The sequence below is a fragment of the Octopus sinensis genome, linkage group LG23 (genome assembly GCF_006345805.1).
Source record: "Octopus sinensis linkage group LG23, ASM634580v1, whole genome shotgun sequence".
NCBI lineage: Eukaryota > Metazoa > Mollusca > Cephalopoda > Octopoda > Octopodidae > Octopus > Octopus sinensis.
Window position 1 is genome coordinate 16,058,547 of NC_043019.1, and position 9,925 is coordinate 16,068,471.

The 9,925-nt window shown below is 37.5% G+C and overlaps 1 protein-coding gene across 1 annotated transcript in view; it reads left to right on the top strand.

Moving 5' to 3' along the window:
- The first annotated feature begins 3,769 nt into the window (after nt 1-3,769).
- LOC118767670 overlaps nt 3,770-9,925 on the top strand; it is a 9,172-nt gene continuing 3,016 nt past the window's right edge. Inside the window, exon 1 of the mRNA XM_036512610.1 lies at nt 3,770-3,784. The gene's annotated coding sequence lies outside the window, so the exon portion shown is untranslated. The remainder of the gene's footprint in view (nt 3,785-9,925) is intronic.

Consider the following 9,925-nt stretch of genomic DNA (forward strand, 5'->3'; position numbering starts at 1 on the left):
GATAAGCGATTGAACAATACCAGTTTCCTCTTTAGAAAGCGGTCTTTTCTTACTTTATGATAGATGAGTGGCTAATTACAGTTTTATAAAGATGTAATGAGTATTTTTTAATGAAGTTAATAGGGAACTTTACCTTCAATGCTGACATGAGACGTCTCCTTCGTTGAGAGTGCAGGAACCAACTGATACGACTCAAAGACGATGGTTTAGCTTAGAAAGTTATCGTCTGCTAAAACTGGAAGAAAGGAAAATTCGGTTGTTTCCGGATAATTCCGGTTTGAACTTCGTTTGTGAAATAACTGTGAGTGAGTGAGTGAGTGTGTGGGTATGTGTGTGTGTGAGATAGAGAGAGAAGAGAGAGAGAGAGAGAGGTAGAAGAGGGAGCGAGAAGAGATAGAAGAGAGGGAGAGAGAGACAGAATATATATATAGAGAAAAATAGTCTCTGTGTTAGAGAGAGAGTAAGAGAAAAGAGAGAGAGAGAAGAGAGATAGAGAGAGAGAGAAAAAAAGTGTCTGTGTTAGAGAGAGAATAAGAGAGAAAGAGAGAGAGAAGGAAGGGACAGAGAGAGAGAGAGAGAGAAAGAGTGAAAGATAGGGATATCTCCCATAGAACAACCGGTCTAAATTTTGTTAAACACCAACCGAAGCTAGCTAGAATGGTGAAGCGCAGAGAGTTCCAAAGAATTAAGAATTCAACGAATTATTTGACAGCCTCTGCAGGATCTGGAACTAAATCTATAGATATATATGGTTTTACATACCTGTATATTTCCTGAAATACGATACAATAACTTACTATTTATGCTATTGACAGCCCTTTCACGTAAATACTTGTGATTTTGCTGGTGGTTCTGGAAATTTGGAAACACTCTTGCTAATAAGTTCATCGAATGATGAAACTGATGTACAAATAAGAGATGTATCTAAATGGTCATCTTTATCAAGGAGTACCTTACCTTCTCCGTGTTCCAGTAAATTCTGAGTGATTTCTTTAGCAAAATAATTGCCCCAAAACAATTCGGCTCTCATATTCTTACTTAGGCTTATACATACATATATACATACATACATATGCACACATATATACATACATACATACATACATATATACATAAGCATATATATATATGCATATAAGCATATATGCACAACCACTTATAGATAGATAGATAGATACGTATGATAGTTTTTATATATATATATATATATATATATATATATATAATATATAATATATATATATATATATATATATATATATATATATATATATATATAAGGGTGGAAGGAACACACGAGTTGATATATATGAAAAACAAGTCAAATAGAAAATGCTAAGATGATTTTATAGTGAATCTTTCACTATAAAATCATCTTAGCATTTTCTATTTTTGACTTGTTTTTTCATATATATATAATATATATATTACAGATGTGTGTGTGTGCATATGTTCATACATATAAACAAAGAGACACACACACACACATATATGGAGCAGTTGTATACTGTCAACTTCATGGGACTGTCACATTACGTTGACAGTATACAACTGCTGTATCTAATATTTATATTTATATATTTATATATATATATATATATATATATATATATATATATATATATATATATATATATATATATATAGCATAGCTGTACACACGCGTGTATGCATGTGAATGTAAGCTAGACATAAGGAGAGAAGAAATATAGAGAAGTGCAGGAGTGACCTGAAAGACACTTTTCAAGAAATAATTTAATTTTCTTTCACATTTTTCAACGAATTTAATAAGATATTCTACGTTCACTTCAAACTTGATGTCTTCGCGAACAGAACAGAAATTCTCATCTCCAAATATCAACACCAAAGACTGATAAGCGATTGAACAATACCAGTTTCCTCTTTAGAAAGCGGTCTTTTCTTACTTTATGATAGATGAGTGGCTAATTACAGTTTTATAAAGATGTAATGAGTATTTTTGAATGAAGTTAATAGGGAACTTTACCTTCAATGCTGACATGAGACGTCTCCTTCGTTGAGAGTGCAGGAACCAACTGATACGACTCAAAGACGATGGTTTAGCTTAGAAAGTTATCGTCTGCTAAAACTGGAAGAAAGGAAAATTCGGTTGTTTCCGGATAATTCCGGTTTGAACTTCGTTTGTGAAATAACTGAGTGAGTGAGTGAGTGTGTGTGTGGGTATGTGTGTGTGTGAGAGAGGGAGAGGGAGTAGAAAGAGTAAGAGAGCGAAAGAAAGAAAGAGACAGAGAGAGAGAGTGACCGGGAAGATGGCAGGTGTGAGAAGATACAGTAAGAGGAGTCGAAAACAGGATAAAAGAAAGTGATGTAAAAGATAGGGAGTGAGAGAGAGAGAGAGGGGGGGGGAAGAAAGAGAGAGAGGGAAAGAGATAACGAGAGAGAGAGAGATAGCGATAGACGCGTGTGAAAGAGTGATAGTGGGAGAACATTGTAAGAAGGGGTTGTAAAAAGGAAGACAGAAAGGAATATGAAAGATAGGGAGTGAGGGAGAGAGAGAGAGAAGGGATAGAGAAAAGAGAGAGAAAAAGAAGTAAATACAGAAAGTGTTTAACTTATTTGTAAATGTATATTTTTTCATGGCTATGCCCGTTACTTTCATGGATTTGTATATTTGTTTTACGTCACAGATGTATTAAAATGTTATTGTTGTTTAAAATATTCAAGCTATAGATAAACTGTCTTAACTTTTCATCTCATCCAATGTGACCCTCCGTTTTTAAAACGGCAATGAGTGACATTGGGATGTATGTCTGTGTCTGTGTGCGTATGCGTGCGTGTATGTGTGTGTATATGTGCGCGCGAGTGTGTGTATGTGATTGTGAGAGGGAGAAAGTGAGAGAGTAAGAGAAAGTATACATACATGCATACATACATCTGTCTGTGTGTGCGTACACACACACACACACACACACACACACACATACACACCACACACACACACACACACACACACACACACACACACACACATATATATATATATATTGTAGCAGAGACACCTGCCGTTGCTCGGGATTAAAATGGCATAGTTTGTATATAATATATTACAGTTATGTTGAAACAGGTGAGATGGAAAAGTGCAGCATTGACAACAAAACATTTGTGGAGTAAATGCTGGGCTAATTCGACTAAGCAACATGCTATGCGTCTGTTTGGAGTATTTCAGGCCCTAACCTGTGGGGATTATGTGATTTTTGAACGCACCGAGAAGCTGTCAGTGGATACACTCTCTTTTGCAGCAGTCGGTGCTGTGTCTAACACGACCCATCACCTGAAATGTTGACACCGCCTTCGGGTTTGTTGTCCTATATCACTCATAAAGTAAATTTGGAGGAACTGTGGTTGTTCATTAATGGATAACAGGGAACTTGCCCTTGACGTCCTCGTAAATTCAAGGTTATCTTCTTAGATGCATCAAACGATGTCATCTGCAGAGTTGTATTGTCTGATATTATTCAGAAAATCCTTTGACTGGATGGAAATTCCTTCTAGAAGATCCATAAGTGGTTAAGAAGGAGCTGGTAGTGCTGGCAATGTTATCTGACCGCCTGAGCAGCACATACCATTTGTTTCATTTGAAAATTTTAAATCTCTACAGAAAAGACAATTTGTGTTTAGCACAGCAGTTTGGACAGAGTTATTATTTTTATAAGAATGGGATGGATCATATCTGAAAACAGCTTTTATTCATTCAGCTGAATAAAATGACTACTGTTGTTTGTCAACAACAACTTCCAGCGGTGTATATTTCGTTTGTTACTGTTATTTATGACATATTTAATCTTAGTTACGTTTGTATGAAAAACCGAGTGTATCTGAAGCATGTTTACTTCATGGCACCACCACAATCGTTCGTGCATTTCTACTGCTTTTAGTTTTTTTTTCCTGTTTTTCAGCTACTATTTTCGGAAAGAATTTTTTGCCCCCTACCCCTCCCTCTCCAATTTCTTTATTTTTCACTTTTTTCCGTAACTCTAACCCTAAAATCCCAACCCTAACCCTAATCCTAAAACCCTAACCCTAACTTTAAAACCCTAACCCTAACTATAAAGCCCTAACCTAAAAACCTTAACCCTAACCCTAAAACCCTAACCCTAACCCTAAAACCCTAACCCTAACCCTAACTCTAAAACCCTAACCCTATCCCTAACCCTAAAACTAACCCTAACTCTAAAACCCTAACCCTAAAACCCTAATTCTAACCGTAGAACCCTAAAACTAAAGCCAGTACAAATGCACGAACGATGTCATAAATAACAGTGACAAACGAAAAATACACCTCCGATAGTTGTTGTTGATAAACAACGGCAGTAATTTTATTCAGCTGAATACACGTTATTGATTGGTTGAAATTACCGAAATACGACAACTTTAACACGAAATAACTTTGAAAATATAAACTTTTCTCAACAACACTAAGAGTAAAAGATGTGTTATATGACACATTCTACCAGTGTCCGAAGTTTAAAAGTGTTTAGTTACAAAAAATTAATTTCTTGATCTGCCGTTCAAAGGGGAAAAGATCTCGAAAAAATTGAGAGAGGAAAGAATGTGTAAGGATTAACGGTTCAAGATAGATAGTTAGAAAGATAGGCGCAGGCGTGGCTGTGTGCTAAGAAGTTTGCTTCTCAAACACATAGCTACGGGTTTAGTCCCACTGTGTGGCACCTGGGGCATGCGTCTTCTTTTATAGCCTCGGACCGACGAAAGCCTTGTTAGCGGATTAGGTAGACGGAACCTGAAATAAGCCCGTTCTATCTATCTGTCTATGTATCTAACTATATATCTCTCTCCCTTTTTACACACACACACACACACACACACATATATATATGTATGCAGCACGGAATTTTGTCAGTGAACAGGTCGCGGTCTCAAAGCGACGAAAATATTTTGACAAATTAAATTTAAACGTTGAAAGTGAATCTAACGGTTTTTGTGTGTTTCTTAAATGACTTATAAACACCTTCCACGCTGCAATTGTTTGTGTGTGTGTGTGTGTGTGTGTGTGTGTGTGTGTGTGTGTGTGTGTGTGTGTGTGTGTGTGTGTGTGTGTATGTGTGCGCGCGTGCGTGCGTGTGTGTGTGTGGTTGTGTCCGGGTTTGTCTCCCACCACCGTTTGACAGCCGCTGTTGATGTCTTTCCATCACTATAAATTTGCGTTTCGGCAACAGAAACCCATAGGATAAGTTCCAGATTTTACAAAAAGAAAAAAAAATTGTGGAGGTGATTCGTCCAACTGAAATTCTGCAAGGCGGTGCCCCAGCATGGCTGCAGTCTAATGACTGAAAAATGTAAAAGAGAAAAGATAGATACACATTCATACAAAAACATTGGCACACATAGATACACACACACACACATATGTTAGTGATAGTTTATTACAATTTCATCTTGGTCGTTGAGTGGATACGCGTACGTGTGTGAATGTGGCATGTATGTAGTATGTATGTATGTATGTATGTATGTATGTATGTATGTATGTATGTATGTGTAAAAGAGAGGGAGAGAGGGGATGAGGAAGGAGAGAGAAGTGGAAGGAAGGAGATATGGGCAAGGATAAGTTATGAAAGCGTGCGTGGATATGTGCATGTTGCGTTGGTCTGTGTCGTGAACAGAAAAGAACGTGTCTCTCTGGATGACATCTGTGCTAAAGTCACAAACCTTATCTCCACTTAGCTACATCAACCCCAAACTAACACACACACACACCACGTATGTATGTATTATGCATATATATATATATATATGTGTGTGTGTGTGTGTGTGTGTGTGTGTGTATGAATCTATGCATATATATATATGTGTATTTATGTATACATATATGTGTATTGGTATACGTATATATATATATATATATATATATATATATATATACGTATACCAATACACATATTTGAGTATATCCACTGACAGCTTCTCGGTGCGTTCAAAAATCACATAACCCCCATATATATATATACGTATATGTATGTATACATAGATGTGTAAGTATGTATGTATACATATATATTTATAGTTCAGATTTACAGAGAACAAAAGACAGGTTTTATATATATATATACACACACACACACACACACACACATCGTAAATAATACAATCTAAAGAAGAAACAAAAATTAATGACATACATTAATACAACAAATGCATTAAGACATTCAGAACAGAAGAATAATTTTATAATAAAAATAAGAAATATATGAAATAAGAATAGACATGAAAATATAGGCAAAAAGAAATTCGATATGTGGAGTGATATAGCTAATATATGAAGACCTTATTAAATATTTAAAAATAAAAAAATAGAATCAAAAATTGAAAATTAAAAGTTAGATTGACGACAATGAGAAACCTTAATAAGGAATTTAAACATCAAAGAAATATATTTGTTTTAAGAGTTCTAAAAAATATATATAACGGGTTATAACAGGTAAGAGGTAATTCTACGGCCGTTCCAGACGTCGTTTTGTCATGGTAAGGTGTAAATCTTATAATTCACGTATGGACAATGTCACCTTCATCAGGAAAATAGAGACCAAGGTTCTAAAGAAGATATAGAGTAAGGAAATTTATATATATATATGTATATATAGGTTCATCAAAAATTTAGATTCGAATGAATATGGTACTTAATTTAGATGCACCAGAATTTTGTATGGTGTTATCCATAAAAATTTGCGGGGTGATTATAATCAAAATAAGCAACAAGAATGACTCCGGTAATTTGGTACAATTGTTTCGCACTACATCATTTTATTAAAAGTTGTAAATAGACAGAGAGAGAGAGAGAGAGAGAGAGAGAGAGAGAGAGAGAGAGAAACATACATACACACACACATAAATGTTTTATCGTATCTTTAATTTTTTTCTATATGGTATGATTTAAGTATATCATTGTTGAATTGCCACATGGTGGTTCATCTCCAATTTATATACATGTACTATATATATATATATATATATATATCACTGTACTTATTCCACGTCCTCGCGTTGCTTTTTTTCCTGTTTGTTCATCTTTGGATTGACTATATATATATATATATATTATATATATATATATATATATATATATATATAATATATATATATATATATGCATAGATATATAATATACATATATATATACATCATGCATAAATACGTACACAAAACACGCGCGCACACACATACACAAGCAGAGCTAGATGGCCCAGAGTATATTTGAAAGTCGTGACCGCTTACAGCTGAGTAGACTGTGTCATGTTGAGATTTAAGAGGGTTAACCTTTGACACCACAACTGAGCCCTTGTGGCATCTATTTATAGTTGGATGAACTCAGCTATTTCCCTGTTAAGTTTCCTAATCATGATTTTAATACACGGCAATGCAGAATGCAGGATTCGATCCATCAACCTCTCGACCCGTACTCCGTCGCTCTACCTCATCCAGACGCACGTCCATCCATCTTGATAATTACCTTTTATGGGAAATAATGGAAACTTGTCAAATTTATTCTGGAAACCTCGAACCAAACCACAAATAAACAAATAAATAAAAATAAGAAAAGTTAAAATTGATAGAAGGTGTGATCAATGTAAGAGATCGATAATCGACTGATTAACTTGACCTCACCTTATTGAGAAGGAAGAGGGAGAGGAAGAGCTAAAGTGACAGTGAAAGAAGGGAAGAGAGAGGGAGGGGGAGGTTGATGGATAGGCAAAGAGAGGATGATGGGGAGAGAGAAAGAGAGAGAGAGAGGGAGGATGGTTAGTGGAAGGAGAGAGATGGGAGGGAGGGAGGGAGGGAGGTAATAGGTGAATATCAAATCAGAAAGGTAAATTATCGAAAAATGGTGAGACGGTTCATATCGATGATTTATGGTTGAACACTATACAATGTTGGCTATTGTTGAGAGAAGGGAAGAGAGAGAGAGAGGAGCGACAGACATATATATATAGAGAGAAGGGGTAGACGTATAGAGAGAGGGGGCAGATATATATATATATATATACAGAGGGGGAGAGAGGGGGAGAGGAACAGACATATATATAGAGAGAAGGGGTAGACGCATAGAGAGAGGGGGCAGATATATATATATATACAGAGGGGGAGAGAGGGGGAGAGGAACAGACATATATATAGAGAGAAGGGGTAGACGCATAGAGAGAGGGGGCAGATATATATATATATACAGAGGGGGAGAGAGGGGGAGAGGAACAGACATATATATAGAGAGAAGGGGTAGACGTATAGAGAGAGGGGGCAGATATATCATACAGAGGGGGAGAGGGGCAGAGAGGAGGAGAGGGGGAGAGGAACAGAACTATATAATAGAGAGAAGGGGTAGACGCATTAGAGAGAGGGAGCAGGACATATATATATAACAGAGGGGGGGGAGAGAGGGGGAGAGGAACAGACATATATATAGAGAGAAGGGGTAGACGTATAGAGAGAGGGGGCAGATATATATATATATATACAGGGGGGAGAGAGGGGGGGAGAGGAAAACAGACATATATATAGAGAGAAGGGGGGTAGACGTATAGAGAGAGGGGGCAGCAATATATATATATATATATACAGAGGGGGAGAGAGGGGAGAGGAGGGAGAGGAACAGACATATATTAGAGAGAAGGGGTAGACGTATAGAGAGAGGGGGCAGCAGATATATATATACAGAGGGGGAGGGGAGAGAGGGGGAGAGAGGAACAGACATATATATAGAGAGAGGGGGGGGTAGACGCATAGAGAGAGACGCAGACATATATAATATATACAGAGGGGGGGAGAGGGGGAGAGGAACAGACATATATATAGAGAGAAGGGGTAGACGTATAGAGGAGGAGGGGGCAGATATATATATAATTATACAGAGGGGGGAGAGGGGGAGAGGGAGACAGAGAACAGACATATATATAGAGAGAAGGGGTAGACGTATAGAGAGAGGGGGCAGATATATATATATATATATTAATATATATATATTATAGTGAGAGAGGGGGAGAGAGAAGGGAGACAGAAGGGAGAGAAAGAATTGAAGGGAGAGAGATGGGCAGGGGGAGGAGGAGAGAGAGAAAGAGAGGAGAGAAAAAAGTGACAGGTGGAGAGGGAGAGCGGGGGTGTGAGGGTAAAGAGGGGGAGAGAGTGGCAAAGAGAAGGAAGGAGTGAGGGAGAGAGCCGACTGAATGGGTGTAAGAAGGGGAGAGAGAGAGAGAGAGAGAGAGAGAGAGGGCAAAAGACAGCGAGAGTGTGGGAGGGAGAGGTGCAACAGAGTGACAGAAACAGAGGCAGACAGACATGTAGACAGGCAGACTGACAGGCAGGCAGACTGGCAGACAGGCAGACTGGCAGACAAACTGGCAGACAGGCTGGTTTAAAGAGACGGAATGGATACGAGGACAAGAATAAAAGCAACACTGGCAACAACAACAAGAAGAGGAATAACAACAACAACAATAGCAACAGCAAGGGCAAGGGCAAGGGCAAGGGCACGAGCAACGATAGCCAGGGAACGTCATTAACAACAACAACAGCAACAATCACAATAACGAAGACAATAATAGCAACAACATTAATGACGAAGGCAATTGTAAATACAAAACGTAACAACAGCGACAAACAAAACGAATAAACAAACACCAACAGCAGCAAAATCAACATGATCGTGGTGGTGATGATGATGATGATGATGATGGTGATGGTGATGGTGATGGTGATGATGATGATGATGATGATAGTGATGATGATGGTGATGGTGATGATGATGGTGATGGTGATGATGATGATGATGATGATGATGATGATAGTGATGATGATGATGATGATGATGGTGATGATGATGATGATGATGATGATGATGATGGTGATGATGATGATGATGATGATGATAGTGATGATGATG